Raw genomic sequence first — 8,370 nt, 5'->3', positions numbered from 1 at the left:
TGACATAGTCCCACCTTGGGATGGACAGCACATCTCTGGGGTGAGCAGGGGGTGCCAAATGAGATTCTGGATGATGCTTTTGTTGATGGCTGAGGTCTACATCCATGGCATGGAAAAGAGCAGGGGAAGGGACCCTGCAAGCCCACAAGGCTGCATATCAGCATGCCAGCCATCCTCCTGCCTTGCACAACAGGGACAGGCTTCCCCTCTTCTCAGGGTCATTCCCAGACCCGTGGCTGTGATGTCCCACCCGTTCCCTGCCCGGACCCCGTGCTTCCCCCAAAACTCCCTCCCCAGGTGCTGCTCACACCCTCCATGTCTCATCCTACCCGTCGGTGCTTCAGGGCAGGGAAAGGATTTCATTGCCTCCTTTCGATGGGCTGTGGCAAACTGCTGGTACTAAACAAATTGCAATTCCTGCCAAAAATCATCACTGTCATAGGGCAGGAGCTGGGAGCATTACTCACCCAGGGAATTGTATTTGCCTGTGTCAAAAAGGGCTGGGGGCAGCAGCTGCCTCACCTGCTCTTTGCTACAGGCCAGTGTGACATGGCACACCCCACCAGTCCCCTAGCTACGTATTCCAGGGAAAGGCATGGCATACATCATTCCCCAAGGCCTTACCATCCTCCAACAAGTACCCAAAAAAGTGAATATTTATATACTTATAAGTAAGTATACATATATAAATATAAGTATATAGTAAGGCAGGGCAATACCTTGCCCTATAACCATGCAAAGGAGGGACATGAAGTCTACTTGGAAGGGCATAAAGAAAAGGAAATGTCCCTGGGATGGGACCACCTAGGGAAGGAAAGAGGTCCTGGTGCTGTGGCAGTGGGAGGAATGTTAACCATCTGCAGCCCCAGGCTGCACTGGGAGGGAGCATGGGACTTGGTTACCAATTATTCAAACTGGCTGCGTCTTTAGCAAAGATAATCCCCACTGACAAGACTTAACAGCAAGGGCTGGCTCAGCCCTGCACTGTAAGACACCCCTTGCACCATGCAGTCCTGTCCTGTGAGCCCTGATGTCACTGGATGGAGGAGAGAGACCACTCATCACCTCTGACCTTTGGTTTGGGAAGGGCCTTGTTTTGGGACAGGGTCTCCTATTTCAGGTATACTTCCAGAGCTAGCTGCCCACCTGCAATACATAGCCCCTCATCCCTTCCCTGTAACCTTGCCAGGGTCTCCTATCATGCAGAAGCACACAGTTATCCCATGGCAGCATCTCCAGCCCACAACCATGGTCTTGCCCTGCATTAACACAAAGCAAGTCAGCATTCCACCAGACCAAGCCTGGATACCATGTGTGTTCACAGAATCACAGAATAAGCTGAGTTGGAAGTGGCCCACAAGGATCATTGAGTCCAGCTCCTGGCCCTGCACAGGACAACCCCAAGAGTCACACCCTGTGCCTGAGAGCATTGTCCAAACGCTTCTTGAACTCTGTCAGGGTTGGTGCTGCGACCACATTCCTGGGGAGCCTGTTCCAGTGCCCAACCACCCTCTGGGTGAAGAATCTTTTGCTGATATCCAATCTAAACCTCCCCTGACACAACTTCAGGCCCCTCAGGTCCTGTCACTGATCACAGAGCAGAGATCAGTGCCTGCCCCTCCTCTGCCCCTCACAATGAAGTTGTAACTGTGATGAGGTCTCCTCTCAGTTTCCTGTTCTCCAGGCTGAACAGACCAAATGACCTCAGCTACTCCTCACACAGCTTCCCCTCAAGGCCCTTCACCATCCTTGTTGCCCTCCTTTGGACACTCTCTAGCAGCTTTATCTCCTTCCTGTATTGTGGCACTCAAAACTGCCCCCAGCACTTGAGGAGAGGCTGCCTCAGTGCAGAGCAGAGCGGGACAATCCTCGCCCTTGCCCAGCTGGCAATGCTGGGCCTGATGCCCCCCAGGACAGGGTTGGCCCTCCTGGCTGCCAGGGCACTGCTGACTCACATTCAACTTCTCATCAACCAGGACCCCCGGGTCTCTTTCTGTGGCACTGCTTTCCACATCTCATTCCCCAGTCTGTCCATACAGCCAAGGTTGTCCCATCCCAGTGCAGAATCCAGCACTTTCCCTTTTTGAATTCCATGTGGCTGGTGATTGTCCAGCCCTCTAATTTGTCGAGGTCTCTCTCAGTGATGCCTTTTCCTAGTCTTAAAATCAAGAGTCAGACACGGTTAGAAGGGGAAAAGGGATTTTACCTTGGTATTTATTTTAAAGATCCTTAGGTGCACACGTCCAGGTCATATGCACAGAAATGCACCCCGCAAAAAAAATGCCCACCCCAAAAGATCAGGCATAACATTATAGGTTTTACTAATTAGCATATCTATCAAAGATTCCCCAATGAGAGGCTCAAGTGAGCCCCCCTCCCCAAGGAGCCTTCCCCTGGATGGTTCTATCTTAGTTTACAGAATGTATTCTGGAGAGGACCTTGGGGTCTGGGGCACACTGATCCTTAGCTACGAAGCTTCTAAAATGTTGAGTCTCTCAGCTTGACAAACAAGCCCAAGAATGTAGGCAAAAAGCACTAAGAACACAGAAGTCATATAAAAGGTATAACAGGGGTATAAAAGAAAAGGCAAAAAATCTTCATGGCATCATCAGGACTTCCCTGCCTTTGAGGGAGTCAAGAGCTCCTCCCAGTTTTGTATCATCCGTGAACTTGTTCCAGTTCTGCATCCAGGTAATTTATGAAGATGTTGAAGGGCAGAGGGACGAGGATGGAGCTCTAAGGAACCCCACCAGTGACAAGTCCCCAGTCTGACGTCACCCCAGTAACTGTAACCCTTTGTGCCTGGCCTGCGAGCCAGTTGCTCGGCCATCCCATGATGTTTTTGTCCAGCTGTGGGAGGGACATTTTGTCCAGAAGGATACAGTGAGACACAGTATTGGAAGATTTACTGAAATCCAGGAAGATTGCACCAACTGGCTTCCCTCGATAACTAGGCAAGGGAGGGCCAGCAAATGACAAACATAATGCCTAGTGGGGCCAACACTAGTTTGCCTCCCAGACACTGTGATCCTCAGTGTTTTAAGTTTTCCATATGCATGGACACAATGTGATGCAGACAAAAAGGAGAGGCTAATAAATCAATGCAGTACCAGGCTCCTGCCATGCCGCTTTCTGGCACCTCCCTTAGACATGCCATGCATATGCAGGAGCAACATTAACAGGAACAGTCTGTTTGGCACCTTCAGCAGTGCAGGAGTCACCAGCACAAGGCACAAGTGTTTCTCTGCAGGCTCACTGCCAACACAAGCTCTCAGCAGCTTCGTTTGGGACAGCAAACACAACCCTGGGGAACAGGGAAAAGGGATTCCCCGTTTCTCACTCTCTGGTGGGAAGAGGAAGAGTTTGAGGAACCTGGTCATGATGCTCAGCAAGAAAGTGAAATAATGGGGAGATCCTTGATACACGCCCAGTCCATTCCTCTGCCAGAGCTCACCATGGCATCACCAGCTACCCAGCACCTCCCCACTGTGCTTTTGGCCAATGTTTATTTTTCTCCTGGTGGCTGCTGAGCCTCTAGCACTTGAGCCTAGTGCAAAGGCTTCACAGCACCAGAGAATACATCTTTGTGACAGCTCATATGGTTTGAGCAACTTGCAGTTTCGTTCTGCTCCCCCCACACAGCCCTGGGATGCAAGCAACCAGCATTTTCTTTTCCCCCTACCCCTTCTGTCCCAACCCCAGCCTCTTTCCAGACTGCATTTCTCCCATTTTGCAGTTCTCCCACCCAATGTCTTGATTTCCCCTTCCCTGTGGTACACCCTGCACTTGCTAAATGCCACCCTCACCCCTTGAGATGCATCACTCTGCCTTTCTGAGGAGACCACAAGTGCTAAAAGCTGCCACCTGCCAGAGCTGCTTTGCTTGGGAACCAGTACTTCCAAAAAGCTGCTGCCTTGGCTGGGAAAAATCACTTCAGGTCCAGAGCGTTTTCCTGATAACAGAAACCACAGCAAACAAGTAATTCACAGCCTAGATGAAGGACCATTGTGGGAACAGCAAACTAGGAGAGATTATTCCCTTTCTGTGCCAAAAAAAAACCCCAGACAATCACTCCTTCCCTAGCCAGCCATGGAAATTTAACCTAAGGGTTTTCAAAAATCACTAGTAATTGTGGGTGCCTGAGCAAACACTTCTTTGAAAGGCCTTTATTTCTGGGACACATGTGCTTCTTGCTTTCAAGGGGTCAACCTCAAGACAGACAGCCCCACAGAGACACCAAACAGCTTCTGAAAAGATCTCAGCAGTCCCAAAGAATGAACATCAAACTCTGAACAACTCAGTAAGCACAAAAACCTCACAGCACTCAATCTGCTGTGGTCATCCCATCACCCAGCTGTGTTTCATCAACCTGTTTCCCCTGCTCCCTTTCAAAAACCTTGTGATGGTCACTCAAAGCTGTCAAGGGCACCTGGCAAGCAGACGTCTGGTGGCAGAAGAAAGGCTCCATCCACCTCCCCTTCTCCTGAGCCTCCCAACAGCTGCTGCCTGAGACAGCATCCTTGCAAAGCATGAGCTGATCCTTTTAGGAGAAAGCTGCCCAAAGGGTGGCTCAGGTAAAGGCCCAGGAGGACCCACAGAATTTGTAAAGCCCTGCTAGAAAGCAGAAAGCCCACACAGAGCATGTACCACTGAGCCCTGTCTTAGCTGGCTCCATCCATACACTAAGTGCACCAATATCATCACTCCAGCCCCGTCTTGCATTTGGAAGCACCTCCCTTTTTGCATCTGCCCCCCACGCACGGAAACCCCCGGTAAAGAGCTTCTGAGGTAGCTTTGCAAAATCAACACATCAAAGCCCATTGCTGTTGGCTCAGCTCTCCCTTTGTCCTCATCCCAGCTCTTGCAACATGACACAGCATGGGCTCCCCAGGGCAGCTCTGTGTTTGTGCAGCTCTTGTTTATGGCTGTGACCACAGCTAATCAAACAAGTGAGTGCCCACTCACTGTTCTGGAAGTGGAAGCCCAGCACAGTTGTCAAACAATCGTGCTCTGAATAACCCAGGCCCTACCCCAGCTTTCACAATAGGAATTATTCACAGTGCTCCAACGGGAGCAGCAAATCCAGCAACAGGAGATAAAGTTACAGCAGAGACCTCGCTTGTCCTCTCCTGTGTACCTGAGACACCCCTTTCCTTTGGATCCTGCCTTTCCAGACCCCTCAGAGGTGCAGGAACCCTCTGCTCCTGAGAAAGGTGCTTTGCATTTTGCTTTAGGTAAATTGTCACTCAAGAAGTCAGAGCACAACAACATTCAGGCCCTAAGAGCAACAAGAGGATGTCCAGAGGAGGCCACAAAATTGATTAAAGGGATGGAGCACCTCTCCTACAAGGAAGGGCTAAGATAATTGGGTTTGTTCAGCCTGGAAAAAAGAAGGCTTCAGGGTGACCTGATTGTGGCCTTCCAGTACCTGAAGGAAGCGTACAAGAAGGATGGAGAAGGACCTTTTACAAGACACACAGTGACAGGACAAGGGGGAATGGCTTCAAACTGAAAGAGGGTAGGTTTAGGCTAGGCAATAGGGAAAAATTCTTCCTAGTGAGGGTGGTGAGGCACTGGAACAGGTTGTCCAGAGAAGCTGTAGATGCCCCATCCCTGGAAGTGCTCGAGGCCGGGTTGGATGGAGCTCTGAGCAACATGGTTTAGAGGAAGATGTCCCTGTTCACAGCAGAGGGGTTGGAACTAGATGACCTTATGATCTCTTCCAACCCAGGCCATTCTATTCAGATTCTACGGCTTTATGGTCCCCAGGCTTTTCAGAGAAATGTCAAGGTGACTTTGTCCATGCACATAGCCCAGAAGGATCTGAGTTTAGCAGATGATAAAACAAGACCTAGAATATTTGCAATCTTTGACTATGTGAACAAGGCCTTCAGACTGGCTCAAAGGTGCCTTTAAATGTTTGGATACTGGGAGATTTAAGGCAATGGGGAGTTAATCCTTCCCCTGAAAGCAGAGGCAGGAGCCTGTGGATCAGCACAGCTTTGGCAACAAGAGTACTGCAAGCACAGCTGGGATAATTTGTTATCTGGGTAACTTTTGCTAACACAGATGTATCCCTTCCAGGTGATGTAACCTGGGCTAGCAGCGGTCAATATGGTGACTCTTAGGTGAATTCATGACAAGGTTTTTTCTGAGGTACCCATGTTTGTCACCAAAACTGGGCTCACATCTGGCTGCTGAGCACAGTGGCACCACCATGTTAAACAGCAGCAGGTTAGGACTTGTACAAGGGTTTCCTTACGAGTTTCATTTACCATCAGTTTATTGGGACCAGCAGATTTGCCTGGACATTTCCTGTCCCTTTGCTGCATGCTGCAAATGGAGGGTAGAGGAGCAGTTTTATGCCTTTTTAAATGGAAAAAGGAAAAAGTAGAAATACAATACCTGACAATGTAAAAGAAGCAGATAAAAGCAGAGCTGGACTGGAAAGGACAGGACAGGAAGGGCTATCCCTACAGGGTATACCCTTCACAGATTCCACTGCAGGAGCTGGGAGGACAGGGCAGAGGGGATTACAGCATTGTTCAGCTGAAGATGCAGAGGCCAACTCCCCATAAATATTTCCAGGCAGGGAATAAGCCACTGAGGGGCCACATCCCATGACAGCCCCAGAGAAGGGGAGCAGGACCTTCAAGCCTGCCTGGTGAAGAAGGTCGCTGGAGGAGCTCTGCTGCCCTGAAACCAATGCAGGCTCTGGCACAAGCCTGTGCCCTGGGGAAAAGCAGATATATGCACTGGGGAGAATGTTCCAGCATCCACAACATACAGCAAGGGGAAAAGCAAAGGCAGGATGGGGCATGGAGGGAACAGGCAGAGCTCTGGCACAAGCAACTAGTGCACCAACTCCAGTGGTGTCCAGCAGCTGTATTGGCAAATTTACATGATTCAAATGTCAAACTGCATGTTCAGAGTGAAGGCAAATGGACACAAAAAGCAGGAACAATCCAACTACCGAGGAAAATTGCAGTCATTGCTGAAGGCAGGTTGGGCAACTCCAACATCTAGAGGATGATAAAGCACAACAAAGAGAAGATTAAAAATTAATCCCTAATTATCTGCTTCTGAAACCTGTCAAAATCACTGCCTGCATCACTTGCTAATGCACCTGTCAGCAAGTTCTGAGGCTGCAAGGGTCACAGCAGCAACAGAACATGCTGCTTTCTTCTCAGGTGAGAGGTCTGCTTTGCCCATTAAGAGCTTTTGATGTCTTCCATTCAGATGTACCCAGAAAGCTCTTGCAAGCCACAATGGGCAGTGGATTCTACCTGCAGCCTCTCTCAGCCACCAGCACAGGGAAGAGAGAGAAATGATCCTTGTAATTTTAATATACCAGATATATCCCAAAACCAGGGGTGCTGCACACTTGGTCCTACCCCGTAGGACACATGGTGCCTCCAACACCAATCTGTGGGCACTAAGCAAACAGCACCAGCCCCATCTCTGCCACAACCCACTTTCAAATGCCTCAGAGAAAACATCTGAAAAACAAGTTGTGTGTTTCCTCAACAAAGCCCTGGGCTCACTGCCAACAGCTGGAGAAGCAGCAGGTCTTGAAGCAACACACTTGACTTCCCATCTGAAATGCTCCTTACCAAGCAACAACTGCCTAGTTATCAGGCTGCCTGAACATCCACTTGTCTTTCCAGGCTTGATCTACTTTTGGTTTCTGCAATATATGCTGTCATGAAGTCTGTGTTCTTTGCTCTGCATCTGATTGACCCATGCTTTGCTGCTGGAACATGTGTTCTGCCTCCACCAGAAGAGGGGATGGGACAGGTGCATTTGCTCCATCTTGTCTCCCTCTCTTCCCTCATCAGGAGTCTTCACAATCATTCTACATGAGAGAAATAATCCAACACCCCTGCTCTGAGTAGGGTCACCTGAAGCAAGTTGCCCAGGACTACGTCCATTTGGGTTTTGAGTATAAAGTAAGGAGACTCCACCATCTCTCCGGGCAACCTGCGCCACTGTTTAACTACCCCCATGGTAAAGAAAAAGTATTTTAAGCAGAATTTCCTGCATTTCAATTTACCCCTCTCACCCATCATTGGGCACCACTCCATCTTCTTCACTCCCTCATCAGGTATTAAAACACACTGGTAATAAGCCACTCAGCCTTCTCTTCTTGAGGCTGAACAAGACCAGCTCTTGCACCCTCTCCTTCCCTTGACAGAGGCTTCAACTCCTTTATTATCTCTGCTGCCCTTCACTGAACCTGCTCCAGTATATCCATGTCTCCTTTTCAGTGGGAAAACCAGCACTGAACACAGCATGCCGAATATGCCTCACTGGGGCTGAGCAGAAGGGAATAACCTGGTCATTTATTCAACAACTGTTTTTTTGGTTTTG

Source organism: Corvus moneduloides, chromosome Z, assembly GCF_009650955.1.
Source record: "Corvus moneduloides isolate bCorMon1 chromosome Z, bCorMon1.pri, whole genome shotgun sequence".
Classification (NCBI taxonomy): Eukaryota; Metazoa; Chordata; class Aves; order Passeriformes; family Corvidae; genus Corvus; species Corvus moneduloides.
This window is presented reverse-complemented; position numbering follows the sequence as displayed.